This window comes from Camellia sinensis, chromosome 8 (assembly GCF_055761805.1).
Source record: "Camellia sinensis isolate YWXY chromosome 8, ASM5576180v1, whole genome shotgun sequence".
NCBI classification, from domain to species: domain Eukaryota; kingdom Viridiplantae; phylum Streptophyta; class Magnoliopsida; order Ericales; family Theaceae; genus Camellia; species Camellia sinensis.
This window is the reverse complement of record NC_138968.1, coordinates 82,859,740-82,882,192: the sequence shown is the minus strand read 5'-3', so window position 1 is coordinate 82,882,192 and position 22,453 is coordinate 82,859,740.

Here is a 22,453-nt window from a genome sequence, read left to right as displayed (position 1 = left end):
CGTATGGAATCGGCTGAGCTGATGTCACATTAGCGGCAGTGAGGGCTTTGAGCCAACCGTGTTTGAAGCCCCGATTCTCGAACTTGGGTACGTCCTCCACGTAGTTCTCCAAGGTGGCGTCCTTCCCAGCTTGGAATGCTTTGGAAATCTCGTAGTCAGTTATTTCCTTTGCTTTCTTCAATGCTTCCAAATTGACTTCCAGTTTGGCAACCACCTCCTTTGCTAACTTGAGCGCGTTTGCACTCGTGTTTGCCCTCTTTTCGGTGGCCAACTAGAGTTGGCCGGAACTCTTGGCCTTTTCTGCCTTGGCGTCGGCCCTCGTACGTTCTTCCACCCCTTTCGCCACCTCAGACTCGGCTCTTAGAGAGGCCTCCATGGCCTTGCTCTTTTCATTTTCAACTTCGGCTTTAAAAAGCCGAACTGTTCAATACCATCATGTTGACGGCGACCAATCTCGGCTATCCTGCTCGCCATCTGCAAAACAAGGAATTAGAGTTAAAAAATAAAAATAAAAAATATAGGTGGAAGGCTACAGATAAGGCTCAAGTCATGTATCAATATGGCAGATTGAGCAGCTACTACTATTGATAGCAAATCTGGCTCCACCCAAAAAGCTGCTCTATCAACCGGCAGGGAAATTGAAGAGGCCATGCTCAAGGCCACAATCGGATCTTTCACAACTGATGCATCAGACGCAATCGGTATGTTCTTTATCGTTGGTTGAACGATGAACGGCACAATCGAGTCCAACTCCTCTATGCACGGCCGTTTGTCGGTTAGGTTTTTCACAAAGTCGGCTTCGCGCTCGACAGCACGCTTTTCCCTCCTCTGCTCGGACGCTTGATCGCCCTGTTCAACAATTTGCTCCGTTTCAGCCGTTTCAATTTGAGTCATTTCATTCACAGTAATAGTCGTAGAAGACTCAGTCATGGCGACAGGGGGAGGTTCAGATCGATTGGTCTCGGCTCTCCTCCGGGCGGCCATCCTTTCGGCATTTTTTCTCCTGGCCAACTGCATGAGCGACTCCCCAGCCATGTTCTCAGGATATGCATCGGGAAGGTCCCCTAAGTCGGTAAAAACATCTTCAAAGGAGACGTCCACTCGGCCTGAAGTGGATGGAGGGTTGGATGGATTAAGGACGGCTTCCTCAAAAGCCAAATTTAGACCCTCGTCAACTTCTTCGGCTTCCAACGTGGACAGATTTGCTGCTCGGCAACTTCTTCGGCTGCTTGATCATCCACCTGCTCTGAATCTAGAGCTTCCAGACCAATTTGCCTGAGGTTTTTGAAGTTGGGGAAAATACGGGCCGTAAGCTGCTGTTTGCCCCTTGGAATCAAAATATTATCTACGGTAAAAAAACGTAGAGGAAGTAGGCTCGTATCTCAGAAGTATGTGGGCCGCCCTCCCTTCCTTTTTGAGGTTTGGATAGCCAAAGAACTGGAGTGCGGTTTTGATTTCTGCAAGTACAGTGTCATCAGCCGAAACTAGAACTTTCTTCCAATCGTTGCCTGCATAAATAAAATGATAAGTGCATGGAAGGTAAGTCGGGTAAATATATAGAAAATACACGTCAGGAACTATACGACCACCTGGTTCGCCTTTTCGTTTAAGCACAGGATCTAGGCGATCTTCGTCCTCACCGAATTCCTAGTTGCCTCGGACAACGACCATGACATCGTCAACACGCTTGCCAGACCTAGCAAGCATAGTCACCAAATGATGGTCAGTGTCCTTAGCCCTAAGAAAGTAGCGCCCCTGCCGGCCAGAAGATTTGGCCAAGGCATAACAATGTTGAATAGCAGGGATAGCAAGATTGATCGTAAGGCGTCGATTTAACTCTACAATTCCCATTACAATTCGGTAAAAGTTTACATTAGGTTGAGAAGGGATTAGACCCCAGTGGCGAAGGACGGCCCTTAAAAATGGGTGAAGGGGGAAACAGACTCTGCCCTCAGCAATTCATAGGAGAGGAAAGATGATTGTACTCTCATCAGTCCTCTCCATATCAATTGTGCTCTCTGCCACGAGTGATAGATGGACGTCGTCAGGAATGGAAAAATGTCATCGAAAACCAGAAACTCGATCCGCAGAAAGAAGGGCTTTGAAATGTTTTGCCATCCTAGCCAGTTTAGGGCGTATGCTAAACTAAAAACAAACAAGGAAATGGGATTCAAAATGGAGGAGAAGAGAACTTACAAGAAGCAGAGAAGACAATGAGAAACGGGAGGAAGTTGCAGAGGTTGTAAAATGAAGGTGGTATATTGAAAGGCAAAGTAGAAGCTTTGCATATTCGAAAAACATACGTTCGATAGGACAACATAGTTTCAATTCACATTAAATAAAAGAAGTGTACGAAGGGGTGAGAAATTGTAATGATACCTAACAAGCGTAGACGTTCTGACACTTATGTTGGAATGAGGATAACCGCCGTTTTTTTTGACTTTTCAAGTTTGAAACCAAACATGCCGACTAACTAGTGTTAGTGGGATGTTTGGGGAACAATTGTGGGAGCTGAATATCGGTACATGCAGGAAAGCCAAATGAATCTTAAGAAAATCAGGATATATATTATATTTGGCTCCATCCTGGACGATCCCGAAGTCGAATAGATTAATCGGCCATAGAATCAGTTGAAGAAAAAGTCGAGTGGGAATTGGCATACGACAGAAGGGCCGAATGAGCAATCATGCGATAGATTAAGAGTGGGCCCGACCCTAGTGCCTAGAAGCAAATATACGTAGAGGAACATCAACCAAAGAGAGGTATGTAAGAACAAACCCAAGAAGCTTAAGGCACAAACAAACGAAAGACATATACTAACTTGTTCGTCGGAGTGCTAATTTCGGCACCCTCGACCGAAGTCCCTTTTTCAGGTGGCAATTAGAGGATCAAGAACGTCCTTTAGGATCCAAGAGTGTTTCCAAACCACTTTACCATAGTTTTGATATTTTCATACAGACCATATATACATATACGGATACAAAAATACAAAATATGTATTATGTACATATATATATATACAAAATATATACATATACACAAATACATATAGATACATACACACATATGAGCTATATATACATGTACGAACATAATATATACATACACGTATACGGACACAGACATAACGGATACAGATATATATATGCATACGGATACATAGACATATACATTCAAAATATATACAAAAAAATACATATACAATGTATATATATATATACAGATTATATACATATCATATATCTCTCCCCTATTTTTGTCTCTCTCTCTCTCTCTCTACCCCATTCGTCTTCATCGAGCGCCATGTCTAGGGCACGATTTTAACAATCATGGCGTGCCTGACCGACAATAGTTGGATTGGCCTCGTTTGTCAAAGATTGCCTTAGTAATCCCCTTCTCTTGGCTTCTTCTTTTTCTCCATTTTCTTCTTAAACTGTGGCCTACGAGAGAGTAGAGTAGAAAGTTGCAAACTCTCTCTGCCATTACTCTACAAATTTCCCTTTGAAGGCATTACTCTCCTCTGATATGGCCTATTTTCGTCGTCCTCTCACTCTTTTCCCTAACCTTAACAATTCCCCGATCGAGAATGCTGAGGCCAGCACCTCTGAGCCTCAACAGAGTGCCCCTGCCTTTGCTCTTATTCTCAACTTGCTTGGGTTGTCAGTCGAGCAAACAATGGTAGCGCAGTTTGACATTAATGCCAACCGCTTCACATTGAAGTCTTGTGTGGAGACAGTGACTATGGTCTCCAATTTGTCCCATCGGTTGTAGAACAAGACAAGTGAAGTACACCAATTAAACATCTAACTCTCCTTGCTCCAGCGTATGTACAAGGATGCTCGAGTAGAGATCACATTGAAAAAGCAGAACAAAGAGTTGAAATGATAGGTCACCTCCGTGGCCTGATTCAGAGTTCCTTCGTACTCTGTATTTTATTGTCGGCGGGGAGTAATTTCTTTCGGAAGCTTTGCCAATGCTGAGGTGGAGTCTTCAAAGGCTTCTCAAGAGTGAAGATGTGGCGAGGTAATCATTGGTAGAGTCGAACGACGAAGCTATCTGCAGATGAAGTTGGTTTGTAGTCTTCGCTGCCGGGCTACTGACGGAATTTGAGAAAAAAAAAAAGCCCCTCTTTTTTCTGTACTTTCAATTTTTTTTTTCTTTTTCCTCTGCATTTTTTTTTTCATTTTCTGTTTTTTCTTAAGAAGAAGCACCAATGCTTTAGAATTTCCTTTTTTTTTTCTTTTTCTTTTTTTTTGAAATTTTCCCTTTTTCTTTTTGTAATGCTGATCAGGGTCTTCACCCTGAAATTTAATAAAAGAAGTTCTATTGTTTGCATATCATGGCGTAAATGGCTTTGCACTTAGGCTTGAAAATATTTTGTTTCGAATTTGAATTTGAGAATGATTGAGTTTTCCTGAATTGGACATTGAGCCCTCAACTGACTAGAAATCAAGAAAACAACTCAATGAAAGAAAAACAAACCAAAAGCAATCCAAACACACCTATTTACACTTGTTGGAACGAAAGACACTCAAAACAAGACTCTATAAGACAAACCATTGAGCTTGTGCAACTTCTGCAATTCTCCATGTTAGATTAAAAAATTGGTCATTTGGCTAATTGACTGGCTAGCTGAATGATTTGTTGTCTAACCTGCTGGAAAAAAAAATGACAGGCCAAATAATTCATTAACCGGCTAGCTAAATGAACTAATGAAATGACTCGAAATTGGCCGGATAGCTAAACCAGTGGCTGGCCTGCTGAAACAATCAAGAAGCACACCTGGAGTTAACTCAAAACTTGGACGGTTGACTGAATCGTTAGCTAGCCGGGTGAAATATGAACGTGAGACTCAAGAGTACGGGGAGAAGACATAATTCCTGACTCGACTATGCCCCTGGTCAATGGCTTTGACTATTCTTTTTTGGTTTTCTATGAAATGTTTTGACCAACATAAGAGTTAAATTAGCATGCTTGATCCACTTTTTGTTTTGAAATCACATAAGTCAATTCGTGAGTACTTAAAATTTTCCTTTTTGGGTCCCAAAAATGGTCTGGTTTTACAAAAAAATGAAATAATGTTTAAGAAAATTAGTTGACTTCATTAAAGGTCCTCAAAATCTATTTTCGCAAATGGCCACTATCCGGCTGAATCTACTGTAAAGAAGAGATAGGGCAACTAAATTGAACGGAGATGAGCCAAGTAAACATGAACAAGACAGTTGAGTAAAGTAAACAAAAATACCAATCAAACATTGATAGGAGTGAGTTGAAAATGGCTGCGGCCAAACTTCAAGATGGAGCTGTCTACATATCCCAAAGATAGAAATCAGGCCTTATGTAGTTCCGGGGTAAGGCTCACTTGGGTATTAACACTCTCCTTTTGTGCTCTAACTTTTGCCAAAGTCGTCCTTCCGGGTTTTCGACCTTGTGAGCTCTTCTTCAAAATTTTTTTTTTGTTTTCTTCGTTTTTTTATTATTTATTTATTTTTGTTTTTCTGTTTTAAGTTTTTCCTGGATCACCCTTCCGGGTTTTCAGTCAAGTGAGCCTCTCAAGGATAGTACTTTGTAGCTTGTCTATGCTGATTGGTTGTGAGATCTCTAGGCCATCTAAATCCATGAGAATGGTTGTTCTCTTGACCAAAGTGACTTGATGATGTAGGGATCCATCTAATTCGGTCTGAATTTTCCCCTATGTCATGGGTAGAAAATCGATGGTCCATCAGTAATAAAGCTTATTATCTCAAATTTTTAGATTTCACTTTCTTGCCGGTTTCCATTGGCTTGAGAAATGACCCGGTTTAAATCATTGATCATATCTAACCTCATTACCCCTAGTTCAAGGGCTTCTTCCAATCCTGTTATACAAGACTTCTTCGATCACATCCAACCTTTTTGCCCCTAGTTCAATGGCTGCTTCCAATACAGCTATGCAAGCCTCATTTTCTGGTTGATTATTGAACATTTTGAATCACAGTTTGAAAGTTAGGGGGGGTCAGGTCCCAATGTCAAGAGTGATCCTATGTTGTACAATCTCAAGATCAATTCTAGGTATCTCTTCGTAGGACCACGCAAAAATAGTTTTTTAAAATCTTTTAATAAAACGACTAACTGCTCGTGCACCTCTGAAGACAATGTAGAACTAATCTGGACAGATCTAGAATCCTTATCAATACTCATATCAACAACAATGATCTCATCTATTAGAGCTTAGCACACCTCTCTTCCTCTCAGTTGATCAAATTTTACAAATCCTGAGAAATTCCTTCCTATTTGTTTTTTTATACAAAAAATTTGGAAAAAAAGTTTTGAAAATTTTGGTCAATGCAATGATTTAAAGGCATAGAGAAATAGGCAAAAATTACTGCATTTTTCAATCATAACTTTTGGCTCAATGGTTGAAATAGACTCGAAGCAAAGAAAACTCAGACACAGAAAGGACAATGATGTCTGAGTTATCACCCCCGAAATCACTAGACTCTAATTCACAAGACTGACTCGATCTTGATTCCAGCTCCACAAACTTGGTAGAATCAGGTTCAGACTCAACACCCAATTCAGAAAGTAAAATGGAAACATTCTCAAATTGCTAAAACAGTGCATGTCATCCACCATGTCTGGAATGAGATTTGTGTAATCAGCAGGTGGTCCATCCCCGATCATAGCAATAATCCTAATATCCCTCTAAGTTTATCGGTCCCATGCTAGTTTCAAAATCTATCACAAATTCAACCAGTGTCTGACCCATAACTTTTTTTGTGCTCCTTTGCTTTTTGATTAATCCATGGTTCAACAAAACCATAAAATGGGAGTGCATCTGTGAGACTGTTTGCCATAATGCCCAATTCTGGCTCCAAATCATCTATCACCATGGGGTGTTGGGGTTTTGGCTGGAATCAAGGTGCATATATCATGAATAAACCAACGCTTTCTGGAATAAGCACCTCGAGCTTGGGCGAATGAGAAGGTGTGATATATATGCTGGGATTGAAGGTGGATGGCAGTGTATGGATTAGATTGAGATGGAAGGAAGGGGGACTTGGTCATGGGGTGGCAATGGGTTAGAGGTAAGTTTGGGTTTTTGAGGTGGAGCTATGATCTTATTATCAATAAGATCTTGAATCCCACGATGAAGTTGGAAGCAACGGTTAGTATCATGACCATGCTATTGGTGGAAAGCATAGTACTTGATGGGATCATGGCTACGTGGAAGTGAACTAGGAAGGGGTTAGGGATCAAAGAGCTTGAGGTGCCCGTTTTCCACTAGAATTTCCATGGCACGGGTTGGAGAAGTGTGGAGAGGGTGGAACCTTCGGCTTCGAGGTCGAGTTAAAGTGGTCGGTTGTGGGTCGATATCAGCAAAACAATTAGCCATTTTGGTGAAAGTGGTGACAGTGTTGATCTCTGAGAGTATGGCATTGGTAGGTGTACGACTGCCAACAGTAGCATTGAAACTGCAATTGAATGTCTTTCTCATGGGCTCATTTTCCTCCACAATGATCCCTTGTTTGATAGGATCCTCAATTTGAACCCCAATCCCATGGAGGTCCTCGAAGTTGAAGAGTGGGAGACTTTCATTTTCTATAATAATCTTCCACATAGATTTTTGACGACCATGTGGACTTGATCTTTTTCTAAGGGTTAATTTGTCATCATGGCTTCTTTTTCCCTCCACCTGGTAATAAATGCCATGAAGCTCTCGTTGGGCTCTTGTCGGGTTGCCTCTAGTTCTCTGGTGTTTACCTCAATCTAGGTATTGTAAGAATATTGGGTGATGAAGGCTTCATCTCCTCCAAACTCTTTTTCACTGAGTTTTCTAGTTTAGCTTACCAAATGATAGCTACACCAGATAAAGTTCTCTCAAACAAGGAAAGTTTTTGAGGCTGAGTCCACCCATTGGTTTTAGGACATCTAAGAAGAGACGAATGTGGACCATAGGGTCACCAGCTCCATCAAACCTATCAACCTGTGCCATTTTAAACTATTCCAACAATTTGACAACTGTGTCTATATACCTATCTTCAATATCTTAAATGGAGTTGATCCCTTGTGATTTTCTAAACATGTTCTCTAATTTGGATATTTTTGGCATAGCCGGGTCAATTTCACTAATATCAGTGGGGGAAAGTCCTCCTATTGGTTGCCTAGGAACCCTAAGATCTTCTTGTAGATTAGGTTCAAACAATTCTTCAACTGGCAGAGGAGGGTCCAAAACCAGATGATCCATTGGAGGTGGATGAGATGTGGATGCCCCAGATGGGCGCTGCAATTCGGCAAGAGCCTCACGATTGGCAGCAACCTTGTTGGTAATAGCATCCATGCTTCGTTGAAGGGATAATATGTTTGCTATATCTGTTGGAGGTTGGTCTGTTACTGTTGGAGGTTGGTCCGCCATTGCTAGAAGTAGGTCCGTCACTACTAGAAGTAGGTCTGTCACTATTGGAAGCGGGTCCTTCACTACTAGAGGTGGGTTCATCACTACTGGAAGTGGGTCCGTTACCATTGAAGGTTGATCCATCACAAATCCTAGAAATTCTGGTTGGAGAATTTTTGACGATGAGGTTTTAACCTTTCTTCTTGTAGCTGGCGGCAGAGAAACTAACACTAGCTATCCTTGAACCAAATATGTGGTTCTACTAAGTCTACCAGCGCAAGACCATAAAACTTAGGGGATATTAGACCGTTCTGAAGTTATAGTGCTATGACTACCTAGCAAAAACAAAACGGAAAGCTTAACTGATAATTATGCACACTAAACTCAACCCTTCAAAATGATATATCTGACCCATTGATCAGATTTGAGAACCCCAGATTCTATACATTGTAGATAGCAGGAAGGAGAACAGACAACCCTATGAAGGGTAGGGTTACCCTATCCTAGCTTTGAAATGGTCTAGGGTTTCACTATTTGCACAAGTGGGATCATACATCCTATCACGAGGTAGCATCTTGCCCTAATTTGGAAGTTGCTAGAGGTTATTACATGCACTAGGTCAGTCTTGGTCAAAAGGATACCTCAGCAAGACACCGATGTACCTTCTCAATCGGATAGATCAAGCAGTACATGATGATCCCGATTCCAAGACTAGTGCACCTACCATATTAGAGCCCATGTGCGTCTATCCGCCTGAAGCCAAATAGCTGTCTAGGATAACAAGTGACGAGCACGGGACTTAGGCACACCAATGCATGATATGCAATGAATATATAATTGAAAATAAAAGTACTATCATGGAGTTTGAGTCAAGGTTTCTTAATATCCTCAGCAGAGTCGCTAGAAACTGTAACATTTCTCGGCAGGGTACCTGAGCATGTTAATAGTTTGTGCCCTCGATTTCTTAGATCTAGTCTCATGAATGCAATGTGAAATATAGATGGAAGTCCAGATTTGACAACTTTAATAAAAAAATCCATTTTATTGCAAAAACCTTTGATAGAAATGGACTACGTCATTAGATTTCAAAGTTGCCACCTATTGTTTTGAGAAAATTAGGAAACCTATGACTCGTGCCAAGGCCACTGTTCATCGTAACCAAGGATGTTTAGCTCAGAACCTTAGGTATGAGGGGGGGAAGGACATTAATTGAGCACCCTCCGCTCACTCGATCAAAATATCGACCTCTACTAAGCTATGATATGATTTCTTATTAACTTTATATGTTCATATTTTGATTATTTAATATATCCTAAAATTTACTATGTGAAGCAAACAAATATAGACTGTGTCGTCCATTTTGTAGTAGATTGATTTCATTATCTTCAAAATATTTTGAATAGTGCAATCATGAAAATCAATTTTATTCCAAATTAAATAACACAACCTTCACCCACCGGCATGCATAGAGTTATATCAAATAAGCACATAGCCACATGGTAGGATGCTAAATATAGTAAGAAAATCACACACAGGTAGGATGCTAATGCACAAAAACTTATATATTTACTGACGTCCCACAAATAGGCACAAAAACAAAATTAGTAAATATGCACGATCCTATATACAAGATCCTAATGCAATTCACTCATAAAATGCAACTACAGATCCGGTTTCTAAACTATATGACATGTGAATCATCTCAAGACATGAGGTAGCGTACAAAATCACATAATAATTGATTACACCCACAAATGCAAATTTAATTGGATCTTAAGGCAGGGAGTGTGGATGACAGACATGGATATGATGAAAATTAAAACACACTGCATATGTACAGATATGGAAAGCATATAAAAGAATGAGATGGAAGAAGAGGGGATGGAGAATTATTACATCACTTTGAATATTACAAATCCGATTAAGGGGGGAGATGAAAAATATTACAACAAAAAATATCCTCACAAACGCTCTCTAACTAAAATAAAAACAACAAAAACTGCACCTTTAGTGTGCCTTAGAGACCATCAGAGACTGTTCTGCTTGATACCGGGACGCTACTGGGTTTTGTTCAGGAAAAAAGTGGTTGGTCGGCCAGCCATTACATTGGTAAGCCAAGCCGAAAAATCTATTTTGCTCAAACACTAGAAAAACAAACGAAAAATATGCAAGTAGCTCAACTAACCACTTCTAGTTAGCTTACAATAGGTTTATAACATGAATTCAAAGTAAGAGAAGTAATAAAAGAAAGAAAATGCATGAAAGTAAAAGAAAATGAAAAGTGTGCAAAATTTACCTTGTAAGGAAGGATTTGATTTCTAAACTTCCTTTTGATCACCCTCAAGTTCAGGAAGTGTGTTCTCAATTCTCAGGTTGAAAATTTGAAATTCTCATTGGAATGGTGTTTTTGGATGGTTTACCAGTGTGTGTGGGGGGGGGGGAGTTGTTCTAACTCTTTGTTTTTCTCTCAATTTCAACAAAACTCACTCTCTTTTAATCAAGGCTCAAGAATATGCCTATAACAGAATTTATGGGCTTGGTTAGATAAATTGAAAGATGGTATATTAGTGTATTTCTAAGCTTATAGCTCAATGTTCAAGACTTTTCTCTTTCTCTCTAACTCTCAATTCACTCTCTTAATTCAATTCCCTTCTCTTCTCCCCTTATGATCCTTTCTATCTCTCCATATAGATAATGAATGGAATGCAAAGTGAAGGGGGTGGCAGACAAGGATGATGGAGTGATAAGGTGGTTGCCTTGGATGCTCATTTTGGGATAGAAGACAATCACCCTTTTGACAATGGAGGCCAAAGAAGTATAATGGAGGGGGTGGGTGTGTACCTCATGCATGAATATAACAAGAAAATATCTGAAATGGTATGACGCATTCAACAAGAATTTTGCCAAAACTGCCCTGCTACTAGGAAAATTAGGCGCTGGCCAAAAACATGGCTTGGTGTAGACATCCCATTTTTGACCGTCCTCAAGACTTGGACGTCACCGTTTGAACACCCGGTGATCATCCATGTTTGTGTTCGTTTGGAGTTCCCGGAGGTCTCGGCTACGCGCCTTGCCTCAGGATCTCCGAACTCGACTGTTTAGTGTCTGGTTTTGCACCAAACACTTGTGTTTTTCCTTGGAAGGGCAAGGAATGCCTTGTGAGGCATCCCCACACATCACCGGCCATGGCCATAGGCCACCGGTTGGTGTTTTGTTGCCATCGGGAATGTATATTGCCGGTCGGCATTCTTTGTTGCCGGTCGACAGTCCATTTTGTCAAAATGGCAATTTTGAGAAGCCGACTACTGTTCATCTGCTTTTGCAGATATTTTAATACAGCTCTATGGCATTTTGTTCCCCTCCATACACGTGTATGGAGGGATGGCCTTCTTGTTAGCTTACCTTGTAAGCTTTACAAGATTGGCTTTTCTATAAGAGGAGCCCTCCTCTCTTGGCTTGAGGGTTAAACAAAAAAAGGTTAGACATTTTAGACAGCCATTTTAGGGTTTTGAGTTCTAGGGTTAGGGTTTCATACATATCCTATCTCTATATCTCTCTCTTGTGTGTGTATAAGTGTGTTTGTGTCTTACTATTGCACACAAACACATAGTGTTACACCTTTGCTTGATTCTTGAAGGGCCAGAGGTTTGTTCTTGAAGCTTGGGAGCTGTTTTGAGCTCAAAGAAGCTGCTGGAGCTTCATTTGTGAAGAGGGTCTTCAAGGGTAACAATCTTACTCCTTTATTCCCCATTTATAAATGTGACTTGTCTTATTTTAATTCCACTACTTGGATATTGAGTTTGTGAAACGTGCATGGAATAAATGTCCAACTATTTTACGATTTTCATCTCTTAAACATAATGAAATTTTAGAAACTTTTTTATTTTTAAATTTTTTTGAGGGTTATATATGTGTTTAGGAATTTTCAGAATCTATTTCGTTGCGAATTTTGGTGAAAATTAAGTTTGGACCTTGTTTTTATTAGTTTATGTATGATTTTCTTGTTTGATTTCTATCAAAACTATCACAAACTGTGGAAACAATAACTAATTATCTTGAGCATTATGGCCATATTTTTGGTTCTCAGTTTTGTGTAACAACTTTAGCCTTCTATATGTTGTTCTTATCTTTATGTGTGCATAATGTACCTTAGCTTTGTTCTTCAATTTTTAAAAAATGTAGAGCATCAGATCGAGAATGTCTTGTTGGTGTAACCAATCTAGTTATTGCCATCTTTATGATGATTTGATGACTCTATTTCTTACAATTGTTTGTTATTCCCCTGTGAACAACTCTAATACTATTAAATTAATCTATCATTGAATGTTGTGGGAAAACAAATCATAATGAATTTTCCTAAAGTGTCAAAATACTAATCTGACACACGGTGTGTTAGCTATATATTTTGTACAGACCTATCATAGTCTAACACGTGGATTATAAAGGTCAAAGTGGGGAATTAGTGAAAGTCTCTAATCATCAGCAGACGCGTGTCAATTTATAGCAAAGGCAATGGATCCGCGAGACATGGGAACAGTCAAGATGCCCAAGGTGACATGGTCAAAACAATTGCTTACAGTTTAAATTAAAATTCAGAAGGGAAGCCCAACCACGAGAGTGAAATAGTGGAAGCATACTGTTCAAAACCACACTTAGTAATCATGGAGATCATTTCGACAGTAACTGTAATGACCCGACCCTCGTACATGTTTTCTGATATACTTTCAGTCCCTTATTTTGCGCATTTAAATGCTTCATGTAGAGTTTCATGAGAAATTAAGTTTAAAAACATGGATGTTATGATTTGAAATCTATATCTGTTTAGTAAGGAAAGCATCCGCCATAATGGGACTAGGAATTGAGGGCCTTAGGGGCTTGATAATCCGAAATTAGTCTCATATTTGTGATCGGCATAATTTTTAGGTAATATTAAACGTTTCTGTGAAATTTCAATTTCAGATGTTTAAACGATTGATTTTCGTCTTTATTCAATCTATATATATATATATATGTATGCCTATGAGAAGCCTTAAGACTTAGACACTTCATATAACATATGTCCTGGGAGAAAAGGAAGAAAGGCTAAGATCAAGGGAGAGTAGAGAGAAATTGAAGCCAAGGTAAGTTGGATTCCCTAACCCAATTCTCTCCCTAAATTTTGAAATAGGAAGCTTTTGATGTTGGATAAAATCTTGGATGTGTGTGTGTGTGTGTGTGTGTGTGTGTGTTGAAGACTTGGCATGATAATTCTACTATATGTGTATTTTGGACCCAATTCAAGTTATCTACCCATGCTTATGCCATGTTTTTGTATATCTATACATGTGTGTGTGAAGTTAAGAGCCATAGGAATGAAAATATGGTAATGAGCTTCAATTACGTCATGTCCTTGTCCAAGTCAATTAGATTGTGTTCATGAGTTCAATATGTTGTGTGTTGTACCTTGATTTACATGCTTTTTGAACCACGAATGAACCATGAATCAGCTATATAAAGCCCCAAGCTAAACCCCTTAAATATGCACCAATGGTTGAAATATTGCAGAATTTCGGATTGGGGAAATGCAGAATCGCCGCACGTGCGGGAGTCACTGCCGCACGTGCGGAAGACAATCGCCGCACGTGCGGGAGAAGAACAAAAGGGGAGTTTTGATTTTGCCTAAAAGGCACGTGCGGGCCGCACGTGCCGGACTAGCCACCGCCGTGCCGGGATCCTAGCCGCACGTGCGGCACATGTTGAAAAATATGGCTTGCTCCGTTTTGCGTGTAGGACCCTCTAATGTTGTCGAAATGTATATTTGATGCCTTTTCGATACCGATAAATTCCTTCGAAGCAAAGCAGAATAGGAAGTAATTTGATATGAGAAATGAGCTAATAAGTAAGTTTGAATGTGTGCAGGGCACACTTCGGGAGGAACAAGCACGTCGTTATAACACTGTGAGTAGTAGTACGCTTTAGCACCGCTAATGCTTGCCATTAGTATTCTGTTAATTCCATTACTTATGTATGTAAATGATTCAAGGAAGATAAATGTTATATGTATATAAATGATTCAAGGAAGATAAATGTTTTGTGTTTGTGTAAATGATTCAAGGAAAGTACATAAGTAAGAGAAAGAATGAAACAACCCTCTTATGATTTTCCAATTCTGTAAGACTCTGAAATAAGTTTGCTATGATAATGTTTGGGCTAAATGCCAACAGGTTTAATGCCAATATATGTAAGAGCTAAAGGCCGACAAGTATAAATAATCAAGAAATGCTCTAGTTGTGATCTGTTACGTTTGAATTAATGAATTCATGATATCCTTAGCACATGGCCCTTACCCGGGGGTAATAATACCGTGGTTTAAATAATTAAGTTACAATTGTATGTATGTTACAAGTTCAAGTATATTACAAGTATAAGCATGTTACAAGTTCACGTATGTTATAAATTTAAGTAATTAAGTTACAAGTTTATGTACGTTATAAGTTTAAGTATGTTACCGATTTAAGCATGTTACAAGTACAGGTATGTTACAAGTTTACGTATGTTCTAAGTTTAAGTATGGTACAAGTTCAAGTATGTTATAAGTTTACACATGGTACAAGTTCATGTATGTTACAAATTCAAGTATGTTACGAATATGACTTTTGATTTCTGCTTATGATTTAAGTATAAAAAATACGTATGATTTGATTCTGTATATAAGTAGTTATGAAATGAAACGAAGTGCTACACGGAACTAAGTGCTACGATGTGAGTCACCTCTAGAATCCGTGTGAGACACCTCTTGGGTTCATACATGCATGTTTCGAGGGCTTCATGCCATTTACAAGGGCTTTAATGCCAATATGTTTACAAGGGCTTCATATTATTTACAAGGGCTTTAATGCCAATATGTTTACAAGGGCTTCATGCCATTTTCAAGGGCTTTAATGCCAATATGTTTACAAGGGCTTCATGCCATTTTCAAGAGCTTTATGCCACTTTCAAGGGCTTAACGCCAATTATTCAAGGGCTTAACGCCAAATTATCCAAGGGCTTGACGCCACAATGTTTAAGGGCTTCGCGCCACAATGTTCAAGGGCTTAACGCCAAATTATCCAAGGGCTTGATGCCACTATGTTTAAGGGCTTCGCGCCACTATGTTCAAGGGCTTTACGCCACTCCATTCAAGGGCTTAAAGCCATTATGCTTCAAGATGTTATGTTTCAAGCAATTATGTTTAATGTTTAAGCCTAAGACCATTCTGGACATAATTACAAGACTAAGTTAACTATGTGTTCTCTGCACTCATGTTTGTACATCATAATTCAAGTTAATCATTAAATTGTTTACGTACCACTAGTCACTGAGCTTGACTCACCGTGTGTTATGTTTATTCTGTAGGCACTCCATCTGGAGGTCAGCCAAAACCCGTGGTATTCGTTCCTCTTTTGTCAACCCTGGAGTGTCCAGGCACTGCATGAGAACATTTATTTTATGAAATTTGTTAAGATGATTGGCTTACTTCTTGACTATCCTTCCAAGGTTGAATGTATATAACTTCAACAGTTTTATACATGCCCGATTATAGGGCTGGGTCTATATGTGTGTTTGTGTATAAGTACTGCTAAGGAATATTTTTGGACTTTATCGGCCTGTTATGGTGCATGTGATGTATGAGATCCTGGCATATTAGAAATAGCTCAATGGAGTTTGTTTAGTTTATTATTCTTTTAATATTTTGTGCTTCCGATAAGGCCCCATATGCTATATATACCAGGTTATATGTCTGTTTTTGAATGGGTCATGCCCGAACTTTTAGGGGCAAGTTTGGGGTGTGACAAATGGTATCAGAGCACGAGTTGCTATCTCACACACGGATCCATTGAGCTTTAGGATGTCTAGAAAAGATTTAGGCCTCATGCATGACATCCTTAGTGTATGTGAAGAAACTGATGGCAACGTTAAGTATATTTGTTAATACTAGCGATTATGATCTATGTTTATTGTACATTCCTTGTGCATATTGTGATTACTGGTTGTGCAGAACATGGCAGAAATAAGGATAGAGGATCCTACCTCTGTCTGGTTAGACAGAATGAAAAAGGAAAATGATCGGTAAGGCAATCTGTATGTTCATGATTAAGTAAGATGTATGTTATCTGTTTTAAGTATGGAATATTTCTAAGATTAAAAGAAATGATATAATCTCCCCTTGTCATAACAATGTTTAGATCTGTGATGTTGAGAAATTACTGCGTCGAATATTTGACAAGACGTGTTTGTATCCTAACTGAAATTGTGTTGAATACGATTGGCTGTACGGAGAAGTTCTGTATATAATGACCCCTCTTAGAATTGTGTATTTGTTATGGAAACCTGTGATCTGAAATCTGAAATTTGAAATTTGACATTTGACTTTGTCATCTGTAATCTGTATTGTTTTGTGTAAATTGTAATATATACCCACATTACATGTTTATTTATGTAAGACCTATAAAAAAAAAGGGAGAGAGAGAAAATGAAAGAGGTCAAATTAGTTTGTGCCGTAATAAGAAGAAATGCTTCTTAAGGAAAGGTGTTCCATCTCACGGTCAAGAGTGGCTCTCTTTGCTCACATAATATAGTTGGTTATGGAAAGTACTTAAGTATACGCAAGACTGCTGGAAGTTAACAGTTTAAGTGTGGGTGAAATTTTGAATAAAGCTACGATATAATGTAGGATAAAGCTTTTCTTTGTTTTGTTTTGGAAAAGTAATTGATCAAGCATGAATAATTACCTAATAGTTCTGTATCAAGTATTATCTTTCTTTTGACGACATTCTTGAAAGGTCCTTTCGTGCTAGGGGACGTTAAGCTTATGTAGCACCCTTGTTGAGAATTATGTTTGCCATCGACGATCTTGTACGGGTGGATTATGTTTTGCCACTGACAATTTTCCAAGTGGGTTATCTAACCGATTTTGGATCGGCCACCGACGGTCACGAACGGGTGTGCTTCGAATCCGAGGCGGTTAGTCTTGTGTTTCGCCGGAATCGTCATCCTCATATCAAGTAGATGTTCATAAACATCCTGAGAATCTTTGATTTGAAATATGGTTCTCCTTGTGTTACCGTACTTAAAAGTAAAGTTATGAAGAATTAATGAAATTGATTGGAATTCTTCTTTCCATCGTTTTGATCTTGTAAAGAATTAGTATATATGGTTTGAATCCATATGATGATATGAATCTGATATGTTTTTGGAACCTTGTTTGGTAAGTTCTGATATCTGATTCAATTCTGCATAACCGGATTTGAAACTGGTCATGTAATTGATTTCTTTTGGGCACTATATAATCTTCATTGATGACTCGTCTCTGTGATTTGTATATGAACTACTAACATTGAGTTGATCTAATTATGAACATGATAAAGAACATTGCCATTGTTTTGATGGCAATTGAAATTGTGCCCCAGGAACACACAAATTATGTGCTTAAGGAAACGATATTTATTATGTCCCTCTATTTGAGAATTGTATGTTTTTGTATCTCAGAATTGATGCTGTGAAACATGTTGACAGGAAAATGTTGAGATTATAAATCTTGCCTACTGAAATTTTTATGTCTTAAGTATTCTAAAATAAACTCTTGGGGTCTTATCTTATTGGTACATGACCCTATGAAATAAATACATAGAGTTGCTTGTCTTACTCCCCATGCTTGAAATAGATGGCGAAAATACTAACTGGATAAAATGATGAGATGCTTATTATGTTAAGGACTTTTGACTAATTGTGATAAATATTGGATTTCCTTATGCATGGTTCAAACGGAGAAATTAATTGAACATCTGTAACAGAATTAAATAAGCGTGTGAGACTGAGTTTTGTTTTTTTCTTAATCTGTTACGTAATAGAACAAGTTTGAGGGACCAAACTTTTTAAGGGGGGGAGAGTGTAATGACCCAACCCTCGTACATGTTTTATGATATACTTTCAGTCCCTTATTTTGCTCATTTAAATGCTTCATGTAGAGTTTCATGAGAAATTATGTTTAAACACATGGATGTTATGATTTGAAATCTATATCTGTTTAGTAAGGAAAGCATCCGCCACAATTGGACCAGGAATTGAGGGCCTTAGGGGCTTGATAATCCGAAATTAGTCTCATATTTGTGATCAGCATAATTTTTAGGTAATATTAAACGTTTCTGTGAAATTTCAATTTCAGATGTTTAAACGATTGATTTTCGTCTTTATTCAATCTATATATATACATATATGTATGCCTATGAGAAGTCTCAAGACTTAGACACTTCATATAACATATGTCCTGGGAGAAAAGGAAGAAAGGCTAAGATAAAGGGAGAGTAGAGAGAAATTGAAGCCAAGGTAAGTTGGATTCCCTAACCCAATTCTCTCCCTCAATTTTGAAATAGGAAGCTTTTGATGTTGGATAAAATCTTGGATGTGTGTGTGTGTGTGTGTGTTTTGAAGACTTGGCATGATAATTCTACTATATGTGTATTTTGGACCCAATTCAAGTTATCTACCCATGCTTATGCCATGTTTTTGTATATCTATACATGTGTGTGTGAAGTTAAGAGCCTTAGGAATGAAATTAAGTTAATGAGCTTCAATTATGTCATGTTCTTGTCCAAGTCAATTAGATTGTGTTCTTGAGTTCAGTATGTTGTGTGTTGTACCTTGATTTACATGCTTTTTGAACCACAAATGAACCATGAATCAGCTATATAAAGCCCCAAGCTAAACCCCTTAAATATGCACCAATGGTTGAAATATTGCAGAATTTCGGATTGGGGAAATGCAGAATCGCCGCACGTACGGGAGTCACTGCCGCACGTGCGGAAGACAATCGCCGCACATGCGGGGGTTGTGGCCGCACGTGTGGGAGAAGAACAAAAGGGGAGTTTTGATTTTGCCTAAAAGGCACGTGCGGGCTGCACGTGCCGGACTAGCCGCCGCACGTGCCGGGATCCTAGCCGCACGTGCGACACATGTTGAAAAATATGACTTGCTCCGTTTTGCATGTAGGACCCTCTAATGTTGTCGAAATGTATATTTGATGCCTTTTCGATACCGATAAATTCCTTCGAAGCAAAGCAGAATAGGAAGTAATTTGATATGAGAAATGAGCTAATAAGTAAGTTTGAATGTATGTAGGGCACACTTCGGGAGGAACAAGCACGTCGTTATAACACTGTGAGTAGTAGTACGCTTTACCACCGCTAATGCTTGCCATTAGTATTCTGTTAATTCCGTTACTTATGTATGTAAATGATTCAAGGAAGATAAATGTTATATGTATATAAATGATTCAAGGAAGATAAATGTTATGTGTTTGTGTAAATGATTCAAGGAAAGTACATAAGTAAGAGAAAGAATGAAACAACCCTCCTATGATTCTGGAATTCTGTAAGACTCTGAAATAAGTTTGCTATGATAATGTTTGGGCTAAATGCCAACAGGTTTAATGCCAATATATGTAAGAGCTAAAGGCCGACAAGTCTAAATAATCAAGAAATGCTCTAGTTGTGATCTGTTACGTTTGAATTAATGAATTCATGATATCCTTAGCACATGGCAATTACCCGGGGGTAATAATACCGTGGTTTAAATAATTAAGTTACAATTGTATGTACGTTACAAGTTCAAGTATATTACAAGTATAAGCATGTTACAAGTTCACGTATGTTATAAATTTAAGTAATTAAGTTACAAGTTTATGTACGTTATAAGTTTAAGTATGTTACAGATTTAAGCATGTTACAAGTATAGGTATGTTACAAGTTTACGTATGTTCTAAGTTTAAGTATGGTACAAGTTCAAGTATGTTATAAGTTTACACATGGTACAAGTTCATGTATGTTACAAATTCAAGTATGTTACGAATATGACTTTTGATTTCTGCTTATGATTTAAGTATAAAAAATATGTATGATTTGATTATGTTTATAAGTGTAGACACCCCATTTTTGACCAACCCTAAGACTCAGACGTCACCGATTGAGCGCTTGGTGATGTTGCATAATGTGCTCGTTCAGAAGTTTCAGAGTCGCGGCCGTGAGCCCTGCCTCCGAACTTCCGAACCCTCTTTTGTGCTTTGCCTCGGTTTGCGAACCAGGCTCGGTTTTTGCTGTTTCTTTTCCTGAGGGGAGGGAGAGGTCCCGTAGACCATCTCTCAATGTCCGTAGGCTACATTTCATGGCCGTAGGCCATTTTGCCCATTTTGGAGTCCGGTTTCCGGTTTTTCGGGACCGTTGGCCGTGTGCCCCGGTTCGGGACCGCTTAACCATCTCCACTTGCTCTGATTTTTGGCATACCTCCTATTTACTCCCTTTTGAGGGACACTGGGGTCTGAGAAACCCACTTCGTGGCCGAATGCCACTTTCGGTGCTTAACAGCCCATTTTCGGGACCCCGAACTGCGCGTTTTGGCCCCCGAACATTCGTTTTGCAACGGTTTTCGTTCATTTTTGGCAGGTGCCTCTGTTTTATCACTGGGAAGGCCGTAGAAGGGTGGGAGGCCAGCAATTGTTGCAGCAACCAGTTATATATCCTCCGACGCCCTCCGATGCCCGTTTTTCGCACTTCCGGGCTAATGTTGAACACCTTGGGGCCACTTTCTTGAACTTTGAACCACATACTTGTGATGTACACACATGGGAGGACCCTAAAAGTTGGTGGCCGGCCACTAATGTTGCTTGACCCTTTTGAACCCCTCCTTCCGAGCCAATGTTGAACACCTTGGGGCCACTTTCTTGAACTTTGAACCACATACTTGTGATGTACACACATGGGAGGACCCTAAAAGTTGGTGGCCGGCCACTAATGTTGCTTGACCCTTTTGAACCCCTCCTTCCGAGCCAATGTTGAACACCCTTGAGCCACTTTCTTGGACTTTTAGCCACAGGGTTGTGTTGAGGGCACATGGGAGGACACCATTATGTGGTGGCCGGCCACTAAACCAACTTGACCCTTTTGACCCCTAGCCGGCCGGCTAGGGGATGTGGCCGGCCGGCCACCTGAAACAAAAATACTTGGCCGGCCATCATCCTCACACTGTTCACTTTACAGCTGTATAGCTTTATCCCCCAGAAAATATCTCAATCCGGGGGATATTTTGTGGGGGAAAGCTTGTCTCCTTTTTCCTCCACCTTTACTCCCTCTTTTTGTTCCATATAACCAGCCTCCAACACTTGAAGAAGGGGTTAGAAAAAATTGCTTCAAGCCTTGATACACTTATCTCACTCCATCTCTCTCATTTTCCTTGAAAATTCCTAAGCTGCACCTCATTTTCTTCATCACCACCGAGCTCTACCACCACCACTTCATTCCAACAGCAAGGGGAGGAATTCCAGCAGCTAAGAGACAACAAATTTGGTCCAAGAAGCAACAAAAGTATTGATCTCCAAGGGTGAGTCCATTTTCCCTCTTTTCTAGTTCATTTTTCCACCATTCCTCTAGCCATCATGCTTACTGTTTTGAGCTCCCACCAAAACTGAAAAGGTCATTTTTTTTAGCTCAGTTTCATGTCTCATTAAGGGCTCAACCCTGTTTGAGCCCTCCATCTTGCACTTGCTTCAATACCCTCTTTGTATGTCAATATTTTGCATGCTTTTTCTAACCTAAGTGTGATCTATTTTGGAGTTTCTCATGAACTGTAAGTAGGCTTATTTTGAGCCCCTCTTCAACATTGAAGAAGGGTTCATCTTTGTTTGGGACCTCCATGTACCACTTGTCTTTATATCCATCTTTGGTCCCCTATTCTTGTATGACTTGGCAGCCTATCTTGGTTCCATTTTTGGTCATTTTACAGAGCTAGAAAAGTTCTTATTTTGGCCCATTATTCATGTTTCATTAAGGGCCTTTCATGGTTTGAGGCATATTTGCTACACTTGCCTTTATATTCCCTTTTTGGTCCCCATTTTTGCATGTTTTGGAATCCTATCATGCTTCGGTTTTTGGCCTTTTTATAGTACTAAAAATAGTCTTATTTTGGCCCATTATTCATGTTTCATTCAGGGTCTTTGGCTCTTTGATGAATATTTTGCATACTTTGTGTTATAGCCACTTTTGAGCCTCATTTTGCATCGCATTTCTAGCA